A 7,192-nucleotide genomic window follows, 5' to 3' on the forward strand; every position below is an offset into this window, starting at 1 on the left:
AGTGTTCTTGCCACTTTCCATCTGAATCTTCTGTTCACCAGTCCTGAGTGGGATTACAGCCTAAATCAGTTTCACTGAAGCACACATCACAAATAGATACCTGGCTTTAGACTTAATGAAGAGTAATGAAAACAATGAAAGTCACAATGAAATCCATAAGAAACACTGACATAACCTACAAATTGATAAAGCTTTAATCAGTGCTCCGGAGAGCTTTTTTATTATGAGTGAATTGGTGAAAAAAGGCAAGAATATGACCTAGTACAGATGCAACATGTCACATGGAAGCACATCTTTTGGACACACAATAGCCTGATGGTGATCATTCTGGCAACATGGGAATGGCTGGCCCCATGAATTACCTACTCTATGTTTCACATAAACTAGTCTCTCAGCTTACGAGCTACCCTAGTTCCAAGCCACCAGGTGGTTTGATATCTTAGACACAGGTGGTTACAGTAACTTGGATGGCCCTTCTCTCAGTGGAACATGGGCCAGATTCCTGAATGACACAGTCCTTGTCATTAGGCCGTGCTAAAGAGTCTAGAAGTCTGAGATTATGCTACAAGCTCCAAATGGATGTTAATAAATGTTAGTAAACCATTACAAATGGCTCCAAATTTCAAGGACAGAGGCAAGGAACGGAGACAGGTAAACATGGCTAAGAATATACATATAGAAGGATGTAATGTTTTTCAAGTTCCAGATCAGAACTTTAATTTGTTTTTCTTTATAGGTACATTTCTGCTAGTATCATTTAAACTGACCACACAATGGATTATGTTTTATTAAGTGCTGGGTATTCTTTCTTTTTTTATTTTTAAATTTTTATTGACATATAATAGTTGTACATATTTATGAGGTGCATGTAATATCTTGTTACATGTAAATGTGTAAGGATCAAATCAGAGTATTTAGGATATCTATCACCCAGATTTTAAAATTTATTTTTAAATGGTGCAGTTTTTTTCTTAGAAGCGTTAATATACTTTTCATTTCTTTTACTTTTTAATCTTAAAGATGTGGGGTACAATTCAGATTTAGGTATACAAGTGGTCATCATACAGGTAAAGTTTGGGCCTCCCTCTGGTCCCCACTTCACCTGGTTTGAGATCAGACACTCTTTTGTTTTTTTTTTTTTTTTTTTGAGTTGGAGTCTCACGCCTGTCGCCCAGGCTGGAGTGCAGTGGCACACTCACAGCCACCGCAACCTCGACTTGCTGGGTTCAGGCAATTCTTCCGCCTCAGCTTTCCAAGTAGTTGGAACTACAGACGCATGCCACCATGCCCGGCTAGTTTTTGTGATTTATTGTAGAGACAAGGTCTCACTAAGTTGCCCAGGCAATCCTTTCGTCTCAGCCATCCAAAGTACTGGGATTACAGGCTGAGCCACCAAACCTAGCTGAGATCAGGCACTCTTATTGATGTTATGTGCTCCCCACCTCTCCTGACAGTGTCCCACTACTGCCAATCCCTTTCTTATTGTATTATGGTAAATGTTCAGGGTCCGCTTATGAGTGAGAACATGTGGTACTCCGTTCTTTGTTTCTGTGTTAGATCACTGAGTATGATAGACTCCAAATCCATCCAAGTTGCTAAAAAGTCCATAATTTTGTTCTTATTTATGGCTGTGTCATATTCCATCGTGTATACGTACCACACTTTTATTATCCAGTCCAGTTTTGAAGGGCAGCACAGTTGGTTCCATGTTTTTGCTATTGTGAATAGTGCTGCAATAAACATGCATGTGCAGGTATCTTTTTTGTAGAGTAATTTAAGTTCCTCCACATAAATTCCCAGAAGGGGGATTGTTGGGTCGCATGGAAGGTCAATTACTATTTCTTTTAGGAATCACCATGCTGTTTTCCATAGAGGCTGAACTAGTTTGCATTCTCACTACGGCGTAGAAGCATTCCCTTTTCTTCGCATCCTGGCCAGAATCTGTTGTTTTTTGTTTTTAATGATGGCCATTTTTACTGGAGTTAGGTGGTATCTTCACGTGGTTTTGATTTGTATTTCTCTGATGATTAGTGAGGTTGAATATTTTTTCATGTCTATTGGCTGCTCGTATGTCTTCTTTTGAGGAGTGTCATTCATAACTTTTGACCACTCTTTAACAGGGCTGTTTGTTTTTTTTCCTTTGGCATGTTTGAATTCCTTGTAGATCCTGAATGTTAGGCCATGTCAGATATGCAGCTGGCAAATATTTTTTCCCATTCTGTGAGCTGTCTCCCCGCTCTCTTGATGGTTTATTTTGCTTTTTAGAAGCTCTTCAATTTGATGAGGTTCCAATTGTCAATCATATCTCTTATGGCATAGGCTTTTGGGGTTTTGATTAGGAGTTAGTTGCCTATACCGAATCCATTAAGGTATCTCCTGTGTTTTCTAAGATTCTTAACGTTGAGGTTTTACATTTAGGTCTTTGATCCACTTGGAGTTGATTTTTGTGTATAGTGATAGGTAGGGGTCCTGTTTCATTCTTCTGCACATGGTCAGCTAGTTTTCCCAGCACCATTTACTAAGTAAGTTCTCCTGTCTCCAGTGGTTGTTATTGGAGGCTCTATCGAAGATAAGCTGGTTGAGAATTGAGGTTTTGCTTCCAGAATCTCTATCTTGTTCCTTTGGTCTATATGCCTGTTCTTGTACCAATACCAGATTGTTTTGTTTATTTTAGCCTTATAATAAAGTTTAAAGTCTGGAAGTGGGATACCATCCACTTTGTTTCTTTTGCTAAAGATTATTTTGGCTATTTGTGGTCATTTATGTTTCCATATGAGTTTCTGAATTGTTTCCAAGTCTGAGAAGAATGATGTTGGCAATTTAATGGGTAAAGCATGGGATCTGTAGATCGCCTTTGGTAGGATGAACATCTTAACAATGTTGATTCTTCTAATTCATGAGCGTGGAATATTTGTCCATTTGTTTGTGTCATCTTTGACTTCTTTGAGCAGTGTTTTGTAGTTTTTGCTATAGAGGTCTTTTCACTTCTCTGGTTAGGAAGATGCCAAGGTATTACATTTTTTGTGTATGGGCTATTGTGAATAGGATTGTGCTTTTTATTTGGTCTCAGCCTATTTGTTGTTGGTGTATAAGAATGTGACTGTTGGCCGGGCTCAGTGGCTCAGCCTGTAATCCTAGCACTTTGGGAGGCCGAGGTGAATAGATTGCCTGAGCCCACAGGTTTGAGACCAGCCCAGGCAACTTGGCAAGAACTCGTCTCTACAATAAATAAAAAAATAGCTGGGTGTGGTAGCATGCACTTGTAGTCCCAGCTACTTGGAAGGGTGAAGTGGAAGGATCACCTAAGCCCAGCAAGTCGAGGCTGCAGTGGCCATGAGTGTGCCACTGCATTCCAGCCTGGGCAACAGAATGAGATGCCAACTCAAAAAAAAAAACAACAAAACAAAAGACTGTGACTATATTTTACACTTGTATTTTGTACCGAGACTTTGTCAAAGTTCTTTATCAGTGCAAGGTTTTTGACAGATTCACTTGGGTTTTCAAGGTATAGGATCATATCAGCAGCAAAGAGGGATAACTTGACTTCTTTTCCTATTTGGATACCACTGATTTCCTTCTCTTGTCTGATTGCTCTAGCTAGGACTTCCAACACGATGTTCAACAGGACGGGCAAGAGTGGGCAGCCTTGTCATGTTCTGGGATTCAGGGGAAATGCTTCTAATTTCTGTCCATTTAGCAATATGTTGGCTGTGGGTTTACTATAGATGGCTCTTACAATTTTGAGGTATGCTCCCTCTACGCCTAGGTGACCAAGGGCTTTTATCAAGAAGTAATGCTGGATTTTATCAATAGCTTTTTTTGCATTTAATGATATATGTGGTTCTTGTTTTTCACATCTGTTGATATATTTAATTACATTTTTTTTTAGTTGGCGTCTCACTCTGTCGCCCAGGCTGGAGTGCAGTGGCACACTCATGGCCACCCCAGCATTAACCTGCTGGATTCCAGCGATCCTTCTGCCTCAGCCTTCCAAGTAGCCGGAACTACAGGCACACGCGACCATGCTTGGCTAATTTTTGATGTATCGTAGAGATGAGGTCTCGCCAAGCTGCCCGAGCAAACCCATGGGCTCAGGCAATCTACTCGCCTCGGCCTCCCAAAGTGTTGGGATTACAGGCTGAGTCACCAAGCCCAGCTTATTTAATTACAATTTATGTTCTAAAAATAGTGCAATTTTAAGATTATTATTGTGAAGATAAAAATAACGGAAAGGGACATTTAATTGGATATATGTTTATCTCTTTTGAAATTGTAATACCAAATATCACCTAAGATATAAGTTTTTTTTCGCAATCACTAAATTTGTTAAGGGAGGCCCAAACTTTATCTGTATGATGACTACTTGTATACGTAATCCTGAATTGTACCCCACATCTTTAAAATAAAAATTTAAAATAAATAAATAAATGAGTGGGAATGATTTACTTGAAGTATATAATACATTAAGAATTTAAGTTAAAATTTAGTTAAGCTAATTTATCAGCAACTTAAAATATTTCTACAATGCATGATAATGACTTTGACAATTACATAGCACGTGTGAAATGAATAAGTACTTGATTCCCTTTGTGGTAATAATTAAAATTAGTGATATTTTTGACCCACAGTCTAATTTATGTCTACTGAACTGTTAGAAAAAAATTTTTTGGTGATGTTAGAAATGCATGATAGGAGAAAGAAGATGGTATTCAAATAACAATAAATATTTGCATACAGTTTCACAGTTTACAAAGAGTTTTCACAACTAGGATCTCATTTAATTCTCATAACAGTTCTATGGAATAGGCAGGCTATTATTATTCTCATTGGACAAATTCATCCTTGTATTCATTAAACATATTTTATGAATAGTTATTTCAGGAATGCATCTTCTGGCAACTTCTTCAGATTCAGCTTTATAATGAATATTTGGTTAATTGTCCGTGTTTTGGTCCCTTTGGGAGTTTTACAGTTGAGTACTCTGCTGGTAATCATTTTGGTCCAACAGAGATATCATTTTGAAGGTTGAGGGATGCCTCATCATCTACCTGTTTACTTATCATCTGCATGTTTCCAAATACTAGATTCAGGATCTATGAAGAATAAAATAGACACAACCAAAAGACGTGTGATTCACTTTGTGTCCAGGAGATTAGACAACCACAAATTGGCTATATGGTTACTTGATGGGGAAATAAAACCAAGCAAGTACCTGGGTTCTCTTCAACCCTAACACAGTTTTATGTAAACCTCAACAAAATTTTTTTAAAGATTCAGAGGGATTAAAAGAGTGGAACATATAAAGAGAAAACTTCAACAATAATTTTAAAATATTTCATTATAAGAAGAAATTCAGGGGGCACATAAAATCAGTAAAAGTGCCTGATTCTAATCAGGCAAAGTGAGGGTCAATGGGAGGCCCAAACTTCACCTATACCTATTCCACTATGTACCCAATCCTGAATGTACTCCACATCTTTAAAATTAAAAAAAGAAGAAGAAATTAATCTGTATAATCTGTACACTGTAAAAGCTCCAAGAGGATGAAATGTAAGGCAAACTCAGAATGTATGTTAAAGATATTTTCACAGTCAGCTAACATATCACCATTACAAAACCCACAGGACATAACCTTTAAATCTTCTGAAAAATCAGAGACGTGCAAGGCAGAGACCATTTACAGAAGGACACTAAGAGAAATTATGACAACTAGACAGAGGAGAGAGAAGTGCTGCTAATGCTACTTCAGCAAAAGCCTGAACTCTTCAAGTGTCTGAATGTGGAAAGCAATTATATACAAAATAAAACTAAGAGGTTTTTTATGAAGTACAAGAGCACAGTGCAGGAATACAGAAGTAAAGGCAGAAAAGTCCAGAGGCAAATACAACCAGCAAAGCTATCAAGGGCAATGCATGTCTTTTTAGCACCACTAATTACATAGGAAATAAAAAGAGAATTTTAAGTTCACTAATCAGTAATAGACGAAATAAACAAAAAAATCATATACAATTGGTTGTCATGCCTACTTCGTGCTTTCAAAAAATAGCCTAAGCAGCATTGTGGAATGTAGCATATCTGGGAAACAATTTATCATAATGTAAACCATTCCATCAAACTTATAAACTTTGTAGACTCCTCATGTGAAACAACCACACCATCTCTCTGAACTTTACATAGTAAGTTTACTGATGGAATTTCACAATACAGTTCCATTGAGTTCAGCAAAGGGTTTATGTCGGTGACCAGCACTGACCAAGGGTGGGTTAGGACCCGCACCAGAGAATCTGGACAGCGAGAAGACCACTCGGAGGCAGATCTTCTGGGAACAGTCTGATCAGGACTGGAGCCAAGTTTATTCAAACCTTTTCCAACTTATATACCATTTTCTATACCCTCCAGCAATGTGATAATCACTCACTGGGGGCGTACAAGTTTTGTGCTTTACAAACTATGCATCACAAGACCACCACGAGATCTGCAATTTCCAAGCAAACAATTCAAATTCCATGATGCCTGCCGTGCTTACATTAAGGTCACAGGTGCACAATTTCAATACAAATCGTTCAAAGTGTTTTCCATAATGTTCAATGAATCATTCATATTATACTCTTTGCTCTATACCCTGATTAATACAAAAAACTTTCCTGAGTTAACTCTAGGTTCAATCCAAGTTCCCTGATTCCCAATATTTTTAACAATTAATATTATCAACTTAACACTATACTATAATCTATAAGTTTAGTTAAATGACTTAACTGTCAGTTATACTATTAACCTATTACGATTTAACGTAATGCCTTATAACTCAGTTAAAACTTATTCTTAAACTACCAAACTTTACTATAATTCATATGTTTCATATGTCTAAACTTTAATTTTCATATGATCTAGTTATTGGACTTTAATACTATGCTATATCCTATTAAGCTAATACCTTATCGTTAATTCTTTTATACATCGTATAGTAACTATTACACTTGAATAATGTAGCAAAAGGAATCAAAACAGCAAGCATAGATTTACGCAGCTATGAGTGTATATGTATATATTTTATCCTAACAATTCTACTCTAAAAATCAAATAGTAGCTGTCACACTCTTGAACAAGGAAACGCAGGGCTGCCAAGATGGCAGCCATGGGCTGAAGCAGACAGAGTTTGGTAATTAACGAAACAAAAGAAAACGTTCTACCT

At 37.3% G+C, this 7,192-nt stretch overlaps 1 protein-coding gene across 1 annotated transcript in view; it reads right to left on the reverse strand.

Annotated features, from left to right (window-relative positions):
• LOC103260080 (E3 ubiquitin-protein ligase parkin-like) overlaps positions 1–7,192 on the reverse strand; it is a 480,285-nt gene that overhangs the window by 331,108 nt on the left and 141,985 nt on the right. The gene's annotated exons all lie outside the window — the stretch shown is intronic.

The sequence above is a fragment of the Carlito syrichta genome, unplaced genomic scaffold (assembly GCF_000164805.1).
Source record: "Carlito syrichta isolate Samal-C Ts95f unplaced genomic scaffold, Tarsius_syrichta-2.0.1 Scaffold303112, whole genome shotgun sequence".
Lineage (NCBI taxonomy): Eukaryota > Metazoa > Chordata > Mammalia > Primates > Tarsiidae > Carlito > Carlito syrichta.